This window comes from Marmota monax, unplaced genomic scaffold (assembly GCF_021218885.2).
Source record: "Marmota monax isolate L192 unplaced genomic scaffold, Marmota_monax_Labrador192_F-V1.1 WCK01_AAM20220418_F8-fsc00111, whole genome shotgun sequence".
NCBI classification, from domain to species: domain Eukaryota; kingdom Metazoa; phylum Chordata; class Mammalia; order Rodentia; family Sciuridae; genus Marmota; species Marmota monax.
Window position 1 is genome coordinate 5,826,010 of NW_026695067.1, and position 13,769 is coordinate 5,839,778.

The 13,769-nt window shown below is 42.5% G+C and overlaps 1 pseudogene; it reads left to right on the forward strand.

Moving 5' to 3' along the window:
• The first annotated feature begins 1,138 nt into the window (after positions 1–1,138).
• LOC124081768 (small ribosomal subunit protein uS10-like) lies at positions 1,139–1,472 on the forward strand (annotated as a pseudogene).
• Positions 1,473–13,769: the final 12,297 nt, after the last annotated feature.

Sequence of the window (13,769 nt, forward strand, 5' to 3'; positions counted from 1 at the left end):
GCAAGAATGCCTTTTCTCACAATTTCTGTTCAACAGCGTGTTGGAGGTCCTAGCCAGTGCAATTAGGCCAGGAGAAGAAATAAAAGGCATCCAGTATTTATTTGTAGGTGGTATGATCTCCTATATAGAAAATTTAATGGAATATACAAGAAAACTACCAGAATCAATAATAAGTTAGCAGAGTTGCAGGATTATGAGATCAATATAAAAAATCAATTATACCTCTAGATACCAGCAATGAACAATCAGAAGTTGACATTTTAAAAAATACCACTTACAGTAGCATAAATAAATATGAAGTGCTTAGGAATAAATCTGACAAAATATATAAAAAACTACAATGCTGAAAACTATAGAACATTGCTGAGAAAAATTAAAGTGAACCTAAATAAATTAAGTGATACTGTATGTTCATAGGTTGGAAGACTCTCTAAAATGTTAGAACTCTCCCCAGATTGATGTATGGGTTTAATGCAATCCCACCCCAAATTCTAGTAGGCTTTTTTTTCCCTTAGAAATAGGCAAGCTGATTCTAAAATTCATATTGACATAAAAAAAGACCCAGAAAAGCCATAATGAGTTTGTAAAAGAACAAAGTTGAAGGAATAACACTACATGATCTTAAAATTTGTTATGAAAGTACAGTTATTAAGATATGCTTTATTTATATAAAGATAGACAAACAGATCAATGAAACAGAAAATGGAATCTAGAATTAGATTCACACATATATGAAAACTGATTTCAGCAACTATGCAAAGGCAACTCAACGGAGAAAAGACAATCCTCTTGACAAATGATGTGTGAACAATTGACTATCCATACACAATCCATACCTTGCACTGTTTGTAAAATTTAACTCAAAATGAATCTTAAATCTAAATGCAAACATTAAAACTGTAAAACTTTTCAAAGAAAACACAGGAGAAAATCTTTATGAACTTGGATTAGACAAAGATTTCTTATACATGGTACAATTGGTAAAAGAAAATTTGACAAGTTAGACTCCATCAAAATTAAAAATTTCTGCTTCTTTTTGGGAGCAACGCTGTTGTGGGTACACTGTGCTGCCCACTTCTGCTCCTGACTCACCGCTGTTCTCCCTTGCTGAGGAACGAGTGGGTCAGGAAGCCACACCATGGCGTTTAAAAACACCAGAAAGACACCTGTGGAACCAGAGGAAGCAATTTATCGAATTAGAATTACCCGTACCAGCCACAACGTGGAATCGCTCAAGAAAGTATGTGCTGACTTGATCAGAGGCACAAAGGGAAAGAATCTCAAAGTGAGAGGACCTGTTGGCTTGCCTAGCAAGAGAATCACTACAAGAAAAACACCTTGTGGTGAAGGTTCCAAGTGAGAATCCACAAGCGACTCATTGACTTGCACAGCCCTTCTGAGGTTGTTAAGCAGATTACTTCCATCAGGATTGAGCAGGAGAGGAGGTCAAAGTTACCAAGGCAGATGCCTAAGCCAACTGTTTTAATAAATCAATTATCAGTTGATAACAAAAAAATAAAATAAAAAATAAAAATTTCTGCTCTTTGAAAGACTGTTGAGAGAGTAAAACCAGATGGGGTAGTTCTTACTTATGATCTCAGCTACTTAGGAAGGTGGCCAAAATAGGAGGATCACAAGTTCAAGGCTAGCCTCAGCAACTTAGCAAGACCCTCAATAATTTAATGAGACCTTGACTCAAAACAAAAAAAATAAAAATAAAAAAGACTGAGGATATGGTTCAGTGGTACATCACTCTGGGCTGAGAGAGAGAAAGAGAGAGAGAGAGAGAGAGAAGCAGACAGTAAATGAAACGCAGGCTTCAAACTGAACAAAAAAGTCTGGAAATCACAAATCTAAAGAACTCTAAAAACCAAAAAATATGAAAACAAACAACCAAATTAAAAATGGGCAAAAAAAACTTGCACAGATACTTCACCAAAGAAGATACATATGTAGCAAATAAACACATGGTGATTTTCAATGTCATTAATCATTAGGGAAATGAAAATTAAAACCACAATGAGACATCGCTACACAACTCTAATGGCTAAAATTTTTAAAACTGACATACAGGGCTGGGGTTGTAGCTCAGTGGTTGAGCTCTCACCTCACATGCGTGAGGCACTGTAGATGTGTCCATCTACAACTTAAAAAAAAAAATTTAACAAAAAAAGAAAAAAAAAAACTGACCACACAAAGTGTTTGCAATGGTGGGGAGAAACTGGAACTCTCACACACTGCTGGTGGTAATGTAAAATAGTGCAACCACTTTGGAAAATTGTGTGTTGGTTTCTTAAAAAGGTAAATAAAAGCCTACTCTATGTTCCAACCTTTCCAATTCTACATATTTACCCAAAAGAAATGAAAGCATATGTCCATGCAAACACTTATAGATCAATATTGAAAGGAAATTTATTTGTAACAACCAAAAACTAAAAGTGAGTCAAATGTCCATCAACAAATGAATGAATAAAGAAATTGTGGTATAACCATACAATGGAATATAATCAGCAATTAAAAGAATGAACCATTGATGAATACAACAACATAAATGAAACTCAGTATAATATACTGAGTGAAAGAAGACAGACAAAAAAGAATACTACTGTATGATTCCACTTACTTAAAATTCTAGAAAACAAAACTACTCTAAAGTGACAGAAAGCAATCAATGTTTGCCTGGTATGGTAGGCAACCTTTCAAATGGCTTCCTAAGATTATCACCTCCTGGTGTAACTCCTTCCCCTTGTGAGTGGGCTGGATTTTGGAGTGATTCATTTCCAATAAACAGAAAGTGGTAAACATGATGAGATGTAATTTTTAAGATTAAGAAATAGTGACTTTCATCTTCCTGGCTGATGTACTGTACTGTCCCCACCCTCTCTCCCGGCTCCTCCCATCCTCTTTGAAGAGATCGACTTCTATGTTGTGAGTTGCACTAAGAAGAGGTCCATGTGGCAAGTAACTGAGTGAGGACTGTGGCCAATAGCTAGTGAGAAGCTGAAGCCTTCAGTTCAACAGCTTGTGAGGAACTAAATCCCTCCTTGAAAGAACTATCTCCCCAATCAAGCTGTCAGATGAGATCACAGCCCTGGCCAATGCCTGGGTCACAACCTTGAGGCAGAGGCCCTCATGTCAGTTAGACCCACATTCTTGACCCAGAGAAATCAATAAATGATAAATGTTTGTTGCTTTAAGCTTATTTGTTACACAACAATAAATAATTAATACATCTCTAAATGGAGAAAGTATAAGAGGTAAGAGAGAGGGATTGCAAATGTATCTTTTGGAGATAATGGATATGTTCATCCCATTGATTGATATGATTGATAGTTTCATGGTTGTACTCATAGTCAAACTTAGTAATTTATACACTTTAAATATGTGCAGTTTATTGTTTAGTGATGATACCTCAATGAAGCTGTTATATAAAAGATTGCTACAAGATCAAGAAGAAGACTAAGACTACATCAACGGACTCAGTAACATGGAGGACATTGACCAAGGATGATCTGCAGTCTGGATTTGCCCAGGACTGAGGTAGTTCTTGGAATACAAGACTTTCAGTTTTAAAACCCAGGAAAACCCAGACAAACAGGGATGAGCTGGTTACTGTACTGATAACACTAACAAGAATGACAGGGGCGTCCACTAAGGAAGTCAATGACAACCTGGACAAATGTCGTTTGAGTGGAATGGTAAAAGGAACAAAACCTTGTAGAATAGGTCAAGACAGAATTGGAGAAGAATTGTGGACACTGAATACAGTTATCCCTCTGTATCCATGGATGACTGGTTCCAGAACCCTCTTGGATACCAAAATCCATGGCTGCTAAAATCCCTTATATAAAATGGAATAGTATTTGCATATAACCTAAGCCCACTCTCCAACATACTTTATTTCCAGATTGCTTAGAATACTTAATACTATGTAAATTGTGTTATACTGTATTGCTTAGGGAATAATGACAAGAAATAAGTCTGGCCAGGCATGGTGGCACACGCCTGTAATCCCAGTGGCTCAGGAGGCTGAGGCAGGAAGAGCACAAGTTCAAGGCCAGCCTCAACAACTTAACAAGGCCCTAAGCAACTTAGTGAGATCCTGTCTCTAAATTTTAAAAAATACAAAAAGTCTTGAGGATGTGGCTCAGTAGTTAAGCACCCATGGGTTCAATCCCCAGCACCAAAAAAAAAAGAAAGAAAGAAAGAAAGAAAATAAAAGAAATAAGTCATGCATGTTATGTATAGCTTTAATTTTTTTTCAAATATTTCTTTTTTTCAGAGAAAAAAATTTTTTTTTTCTGAGTGTACGCAGTTGGTTAAATCTGGGGATGTGGAACTCACATACAGGGAGAGCAACTGTATAAACAACTCTTTTGAGAAGTTTTTTTGCAGGAACAAGGAGAGAATTATGGTCATGGCTGGAGGGGATGTGAAGTAAGTTTTAAGATGGGAATCAATACAGCCTGTTTTGAGTGCTAATGGAAATAATCCAGTAGAGAGAAAGGTTGATAATGCTGCAGTATGCAGAGAAGAGATAATCACACACCAGCCCTGCAGTAGAGGAGACCTACTTATCAAATCAGTTTCCACATGTGGCCTGAGGCTCTCTGCCAGGCCACAGAAGCTCCCCATGGGCCACGTGACACAAACAAAATTGTAAGTCCTTCCTTTAATTCTTAACAGGCAAGTGACTCATGCTTCTATCAACTCACATTTTTGGTCTACTAAAGGTTACTTACCAGGAACCTCATGCGTGAGTCATGGAAGGTTACTAACATGCACTGTTCATGTACTAAAATTACCCAAGACTCCAATTGTGTCTGAATGCTAAGAAACCTGGCTGCCACACAGCTTGGAGCAATGTTGTCAAATTCCTACCTTCAAGCACACTTGCAGATGGCTAGAATTTCACAATGTTGGTGAAAAGCACATGGTCAATACTTCATCAGCACTGCCCTGAACTGGCCATAGGTGTTTTTCATTATCGATGGACTTGTTATTAGTCTCTTTTAGTTTAGCTGTAACATTATTCATGTAGCTTTTTGTAGGTTGTTAGGGTAGTTTCACAGTCTATAGTGATCCAGTGCTGGCAGCTGGAAGTTTGCTGGGGCCCCTTTGGCTGTGGCTCTCAACATCTCCCCCTCTCTGTTTAAACAACAAGCATGTGGCTTAGGGACCACCAGATTTGCATCAGTGATATTTGGCCTATACATTTCTTATATCAGGTCTCAAAAGATTCTGTAAGTTCTCTATTCAAATATGAATCACTCATATCCTTATTGCCTATAGAGGAACATGTCGTGTGTGCTTGCAAATATCAGCTACTTTGATAAATAAAACAGGCTGGGCACAAGGCTGCACACCTGTAATTCCAACTACTTGGGAGTTTGAGGCAGGAGGATCATGAGTTTGAGGCCAGCCTGGGCAATGTAGCGAGAGCTGTCTCAATATAAACAGTGAAATTGGTGATTTATTTTTAAATTTATGGGAAATTATTTCATGGTATAAACTCCCTTAGTACGTTCATATTCTACTACAATAACTAGTTAAGTGAATCATTTATATTGTTCGCAGCACCATAAATCTAACTGGTTTTATTTCTTTCTATCTTTCATAATCCTTGAGTTTTCCCTAGAGAAACTAGCATGGAAGGGAGGACACGAAGTCACATCCTGTCTATGAGGGACACAATCAAAAGGTTCAGGGGCCCTGATCTAGAAGAGGTTTTTAGGCCTTCGTACCAGCCCAGGCAGAGTTGACACCTCCCTCACATCGTGCCAGCTGCAGTTTTCCTGATTCCAGCTGGCCCCCACCAGTGCCCACAGCCACCCTTCTTTCTTAGGGATCAGCCCAGCATAATGAGCTGACTTTGCATCTCATGGATTATATAAAATCTGGGGTGACTTCTCTTTCTTTCTTTCTTTCTTTCTTTCTTTCTTTCTTTCTTTCTTTCTTTCTTTCTTTCCTTTTCTCCTTTGGCTCCTCTTTTTCCCTTCCCAAGATATTTATGACTCTAAATATAGCTTCCAACAGGTGTACACTGGAGCAGGGAGGCTGCACTCCAGCTGTCCCCAGACGCGTGACTTCTCTCCAACCAGCTTGCTGGAATCTTGGGCCCTGAGCACACACACTGGGTGAGAATGCCCCTGCTGGCTGATGGCAGGAGAGGAGGATGGAGGGACAGCTTCTCACTCCTGAAGCAAAGCTGAGCCCACAAGAGTGCGAGGTAGCCCCAGGGACAACTCTGGTTCATCAGGGAAGAAGGAAGCAGGTACTCTTTTCCCATTCGTGGGAGAGACTGCCAGATGTCTACTCTCTATCACCTTTTCCTTCTTTCTTATTAATGTCACCCTCATTGGTGGCAGGAGGAGCCTAGAAAAGAGAGAGCAAAACAAAAAAGCCTTCCTCAAAATAAACTAAACTAAAATCTTACATTTCCCAGCTTGTTCTGGCCAATAAGATGTAAGTTAAACTTTTCCAAGAGTTATTTTCCTCTCTTCCTGCCTAGATCATGAGGAGTAGGACTATAGCAGCTATCTTGGGACCAAGAGGGAAAAGCCCAGAGTAATAGACTATAGACCCAACATCCTTGCACCCCCAAACCACCACCACTACCTCACTCTCTTGTTGTATGTGTAAAACAGTCATAATCCTCACCAGTTCCATTTCTGCCATTCTCAACTGAATGAAAGTCCCAACTCATCAACCCACCCTTTACCTGGGGCCCAGGGCTGTGGTTTATGACTGAGTCCAGTCCTGTTTGATGCCCTCCTCCCTCCCTCACTTCTTTCATGTCTTCCTCTCTCCTGTTCTCCTTTCTTCCTTCCCCATTGAGCTTCTTCTCTGCACTGACTTCTGGGCCATGAGCAGGGAAAGCAAGATGGAACTTGGGGTGGCTTGGGGAGAGCCTGACACCTGTTCTGTGGGGTTGATCTTATCCTCGGAGCTAAGCCTGGGCTTCCTAGGTGCTGTAGAAGGCCCTCACTCTGCCTGTGGTTCTTTCTTTTCTCAGTGGGGCAGGAGGTGGGCGAGGGAAAAGGGTAAAACTCTGACTCTGAGTCAGACAGACTGGTGCGAGGCAGCGGGCTTTGCCCCTGTTGGCTGGGAGAGTCGGCTCAATTGCTCAATGTTTATATGAGCTCTTCCACACAATGAAGAATGAAGAGATTTAGCAATAGGTCACTTTTAGTGGGCACCTGCTCTGAGAAGGTGGCTTTCAGGCGCTATTTTGGATCTTCAGAGCCAGTGCCTTTCAAACTTGAATGTGCAGAGTCACTAGAAGTCAGTTAAATTGCAGGTTTTGGTTCAGGAAGTCTAGGGTTTTGATGGAAGATTTCCTCACCATCCACCGTGGTTAGTACTTGAGTCCAAGGGAAACCTGTAATTCATTTGGGGGAATGTGGGTGTTGACAAGGAGATAGGGGCACCATGATAAGGCTGTTTCTGGAAAAAAATTATACCCATATTGATCAACACCAAAGTTTTGCTTATGACCCATGGTTCGGTGACCCCATTCAATTAGTACTTTAGTCATGTTCAAATAGACTTCCGGTTCGGGGTTCACCACCCTGGGCTCCTTTAGTAGCTAAAGCAAGTGCCGTCTTGATGACATTGTAATCTACATTAAGTCATATGTTATTTCCTCAATTACAGAACGAAAGTATGGGAATACAGAGCACACACAGCCTCACACCCATCCTTATCCTCTCTGATGTTTTCTTCTTAAGAAACAAACACATGGCTTCATTACCAACAAGCTCAGAATAAATTAATAGAAGCTGAAATCCGTGAAATTAGATTCACTTTTCTAATTAGCGGGAGGGTTCACAGATACCGGGCGGTCTTTATCACAGGTTCTCTTCTCAGGAAGGGGATTGCCATTCATGATCTCAGAAAATTAAGCCCTCCCCTTCTTACAGTCTACAAAGGAGTTTCTGATTGAAGTGTAAATGTGAATTTCCTTTGGCCACCTGGAAGATCATTTTGAAGTTGTGAATTTTGAGCAAATTCCTCATTAATTCCACCGGGTGGTTGGGAGATTGTGTGATACAGCAATTTCCATTTTCAAAGGAATTGTCTTTTCACTAATAACATCCTCAGATTAGTTGGCACCCTCTGCCATGGAGTTCAAAGCGATTTCGAGATTTTTTTCATCTTTAAATCCCATATCTCAGAGAGAGGAAACAGGGGCCAGAAGAGAAGGCAACTGCCATCCAGACACTCAAGTGAATGAAGGAGGCTGAGGACGGGAGCCAGGGGCCAAGCAGAAATGAAGCAAGATGACCTGGCACATCAGTGGCAGCCCCCCAGCGACCCAACACATCCCACCTCATATTTTATTCCTTACCTCCAGCCAACCAGCCAATTATTTCCCCAAAATCTGAAATTTTCAGACCCACAGGATTCAAAGCAAAGACTCTAAAGTCCTGACCCTGCCTCTTCTAACGATTCACTAAATGACTTAAGGAGCAAAATGTTCCCAGTAAAAGAATGGGTTCCCTGTCCACAACAGTTAAGTGGCCACTTTCCAGAAGTTCCTTCACTCATGAATCTCTTCAGTTATTTGACAAAATTTTATTGAGCACCTACTATGTGCCAGATACTGTCCTAGAAATATAGATGTGAATGAAATGGGGGGAAAAATGCCATCACAGGGGTTATTCTAGTGAAAAAGATAAACAATAAAAAAGAAAAAAGTGAACTATAAATTTTGTCAAATGGTGCTAAGTGATAAGGTAAGAATAAAGCAAGAACATAGCATTTTAACTATCAGGGTGCATAGGAGTTGAAATTTTGGTTGTGGTAATCGGGGAACACTGCACTGAAAGAGTCCAGGAAGAGAAGGAAGATCACAGTGAATGCTAGGGAGGGGAAGAGGGGTGACCCAATCTGGGTGGAACATGGGACCAGATGTTTTCTCAGAATCTTTTAAAGTAAATTCACCCTTCTCTGCCTCTGCTTATGCATCTGTGAAAGTATTCTTCAGAGGACTGACAAGGTTTGAAATGTTTAAATATGTACCCAGTTAAGCAGTATTCCCCTCTAAAATTCATTTTAACCCAGAACTTCAGAATATAACCTTATTTGGAAATAAGGTCCTTGCAGATATAATTAAGTGGATGCCATACCAGTTTATAGCAGGACCTGAATTTAAGGAGTAATGTCCTTATAAAAAGGCCATGCAGAGGCACAGGAGACATACACCGGGAAGACAGCCATGTAAAGATGGAGGCAGAAATTGGAGTGACACAGCTACAAACCAAGGGATGCCTGCAATTGCCAGCCACCTCCAAAAGATAGGAAAGAGGCATGGAAGAAATTCTCTCTCAAACTCCAGAAGGATCCAACCCTGATGGCATCTTAATTTCAGACTTCTAATCTTCTGAACTGTGAAAGAATAAATTTCTATTGTTTTAGCAGCCCTAGGAAAACAATATAGATTGTGTACCAAGAAATAATATTGTAAGCCAGGCACGGTGGAGCACACCTGTAATCCCAGCAGCTTGAGAGGCTGAGGCAGGAGGATCTCAAGTTCAAAGCCAGCCTCAGCAAAAAGTAAGGCTGTAAGCAACTCAGTGAGACCCTGTCTCTAAATACAAAATAGGTTCAGAGGTTGAGCGCTCCTGAGTTCAATCCCTGGTACAAAAAAAAAAAAAAAGAAGAAGAAGAAGAAGAAGAAGAAGAAGGAAAGAAAGAATGTTGCTATAATAAATGCAGAGGTGATTGGTAGAAATATGGACACTAAAGGATATTCTGGTGAAAGTTCTGAAGAAAGCAAACAGGACGGTAGAGAAACTTCTATCATCTTAGAGAAAACACATGTATTCGTGAACAGAATACTGGTAGAAATGTGAACATGAAAGATGTCTCTGGTGATGTCTCAGATGGAAATGAGGAGCATTGCCATTAAAGACTGGAGGAAAGTGTCCCTTTTATAAGGCAGCAGAGAACTTGTGAATTGTGCTGTAGTGTTGGGTGGAAAGTAGAATTTATAGGTTGGCAAACTTGGATATTTAGCTGAGAAATTTTCCAAACAAAATTTGAAAGGTGCAGCCTGTCTTTTCCTTGATGCTTATGGTAAAATGTAAGAGTAAAGAGAAATTTAGAAGGAAATACTAAGCAAAGAGGAAGCAGGAGGGCTTGATTATTTGGCAAGTTCTTAGCCTACCCATATTATAAAAGATGCTAAGGCCTGCTCTGGAGAGAACACCTGGGATTTGGCTCTACAGGTGACTCACAGATCCAACCAATCCTCTCAGCAGATGCCAGAAATACAGATGAAGTAATCCAGGAAGGGTCTGTGGATAACTCTCTTGTCTGCTGTCATGGATCCTCTTGACAGACACAGAAGACTCACAAGAAGATTTTGAAAATGTCTTACCACCAAAAACCACCAGCTTGGACTGAAGGAAACAGAGACAGAACCAAAATGAAGGCAGGTTCCCAGAAACTGGGTTTCTACAGGCAGGACACCAGCCAAGAGAGCTACTCAGTTGTTAAAATGTGATACCCTGTCAATAAAGGAAAGGATGGTGTTGAAGGTGGCATAGAAACCAGCAAGGCTGCTTGGGCTTCCCCTAAAGAAAGTGGCATCCAAAACGTCAGAACCCTGAGTGGCAATTCTTATTGCCCACACTTTTTGTTTGTTTATTTATTTGTTTTTACAGCATAGGGGTGGGACCCAAGAGCACTGTACTGCTGAGCTACATCCCCAGCCCTTTTTAAAATTTCCAGACAAGGTCTGGCTAAGTTGCCCAAGCTGACCTTGGACTTGCAATCCTTTTGCCTCAGCCTCCTGAGTAGCTTGAATTACAAGTGTAATTCAAAAGGAAAGAAAAATCAAGGGATCACAAAGCAAAAACTGGGGTGACTCCTCAGCTGTAGTTCTTGGAGAGAGCTCACATTGATCCAGAGACTGATGGATTTAAAAAAAAAAAAAAAAGGTTATTTCAACTTGTTATGGTTTAGACATGAGTTGTCTCCCAAGGTGAAATGATTGGATCGTGAGTGCTGTAACCTGATCAGTCTGTCCTAGTAGAGAGGACTGCCAGGCCAGCAACTGTAGGCAAGTGGCAAGTGGCACATAGCTATAGGAGGTGGGTCACTGGGGGCCTTGGAAGGGTTCGTCTTCCCTGTGGTCCCTTCGCCCTCTCTCTTCTCCCTGCTTCCTGGCTGCTTCCCTCCACCACGCCCCTCCACTGTGATGCGCGGCCTCACTTGGGCCCACGGTAATAGAGTTGGCTCATTGTGCACTACATCTTGGAACCATGAGCCAAAATACACTTTTCTCCCTCTAAGTTGTTCTAGTGAGGTGTTTTAGTCATAGGGATGCAAATCTGAGTAAGACTCACACACTTATCACACAATGGTGAGACAGGCATAGGGTGAGCCAAGACGCCTCACTCCCATTTTAAAAGGGATAAGTGGGAGGGGCATGTAATCACTGTCCCCTAGAGATTTTGACAGCTAGCTGGGCAGATGTCACCAATTACCCCAACCCTAGGGGCAGAGTCTTCCTTAATTGGGCCCTATTCTCTACTTCCTGGGAGGGTTCCCTACTTCGTTGTTCTCAATTCCACACTCTGGACTATGGATCCTGAGACATCTTTCCTTTTCAAAATGAAATTGAGCCTATTTCCACCTGGGTAGCTCTCTCTGATTGCATCCTGCCTGTGGAAAGTTGGAAGCCAGAGACCTCTTTTCATTTTACTGTTGCTAACCTTCTTGATCCAAGCTAGTGGTATCTTTGCTAGGAATAGCGTCTTTAAAATGCTCTGGGTTTCCCATAAATCTGGTTGAGAGCCACCCAATGCTTCAAAAGCATAAATTCCTCCTACTTTCTGAGCTATGGAGGGTGTCAGGATTATTTTAAAAATTCATTTTTCTAGCTGAGAGGTGCTACAAGGTACCACCTTTAATGTTTCTGAGGTTTAAATAGAGTCTTCCACATACAGCACTGATACATTCTTTGCCCTGGGACCATTTCTTATTTTGAGACTCTTGCTAGACGACCGCCCTGCACTCTGTCTATTGCCTCTCAATTCTGCTTGCAAACTGAATAGTTCCTCCTTGAGTTCCTCACTCTTAAAATACCTGATCCTTCGCAGCTGGAAGACACCAACAGACAAGTTCAGTGTTCTTCCCGGAAGTCTCCCTAGCTAGATCCACAGTTTCAGTAAGTACACTTCCTCTTCTCCAAATGACACTGACTTTCCTGGCACAGCATGACACAGGTGGCCCTTTCTCCAGACTCTGAGAGCGGTTTCCAGCATCCACTTACAGTCCCTCTGTCACTCTTCCAGCCTCCAGCTGCCACTCAGGCACAAAGTGTTGTAAGTTTTGGTTACAGTATCACCCCACTCCTATGTACAGATTTCTATTTCAATTCACCTCTGCTACACTAAAAAAAAAAAAAAAAAAAAAAACTACCCCTAAAACTTCAGGGCCTAAAATTAGCATCCCAGGCAGAGCTCAGTTGGGTAATTTGTCTCTGCAACAGATGGTTTCAGCTGACTCACTCTAGTACTTGCAGCCAGCTGGTGCTCTGCTGGGGGTGGAGGGACCAAGTCAGCCTCACTCACTGTCCTAGTCCTCAGCTGGGATGAGAGACTGCATGTGGGCTGGGCCTGGCTCCCTCTCCACCAGCTTCTGCTTTTCAAGCCAGCTGGACTGGGCTCCTTGGAGGCTAAGCAGAGGCTGCGAGGCCCCCTAAAGCTCAGACTCAGAACTTGCACCACTTTCGCTGCATTGTTTGCTTGAGTAGGTCACAAGGCAGCTCAGATTCAATATGGGAGAAAACTACAGAAGAGCAGGAATTCAAGACCTTCATTTTTAAGGTACCAGAAATCTAAAAAATGATGCAGTCTGAGAACTTCCAGGCTGAAGGAGAGGCTCTGGCCAGAGTAAGGGCTCAGCTGACGTTAGACAGATGAGCTAATGAACATGCGCAATGTGCCCTCCTCTGTGACTAAAGAGTCCCTTATACGAGGAGGGAGAAATCATCCAGCCCTGCCCTTGTGACATCCCCATCCCCTCACCATGAACTCCAGCTTGTGGACCCCTTCTCCACCCACTCACCCCCTGTTGGAGGGCCAAGCCCTGAGGGCCATCTGAGGCAGCAGTGAGCACGGGGTGCCATGATGTCTAGGTTGCAGGAATTGCAGGAACAGGAGGGGACTCTCCTCTGAGGCCCAGTAGCACAGCAGCCTCCCTACTGGGAGCTGAGACAAATGGCTGGGAGAACAAAGAATAGGGGGCAAGAGTACGCCCAGGAGTGTCTCCACCACAGGAAGGCCTCTTGCTACTAGGAAAGGCTTCCCAGCTTCAGGAACGTAGTCTGGCAGACCAGGAAAGGCCCTGGATGGCAACAGAGGCCCAGAGAGGAGTCTTTGGCCAGTGGTCAGTGGCAGAGCCAAGCCTCAGGCCTGGGAGCAGCTCCATAAGTCCCACAGTTTGGTCAGTCACACAGCTGACACCACCAGATGGGAAGACTTGCCCAGATTGCCTCATATACTGGGGAGGGGGTTCAGGGCAAAGGGTGAAGAAATAGAGAGGGAAGATTGTCCCTTCTCCAGGGAAACCCCAAACAGAGGCTTTCCACACCCCAGGCCTCCTGTCAGCAGGGCCTGCACAGTAGGGACAGGCTGGGAGTGCCTCTAGGTCCTTAGCCAGCCATGATCCTCCAGCCCACCAAAAAGGAACACTGCCCCCGCCAAGCCCTCAAGGCTCACCCATTATCCCCAGCCTCTTGCCTCAGCTGCCAACTG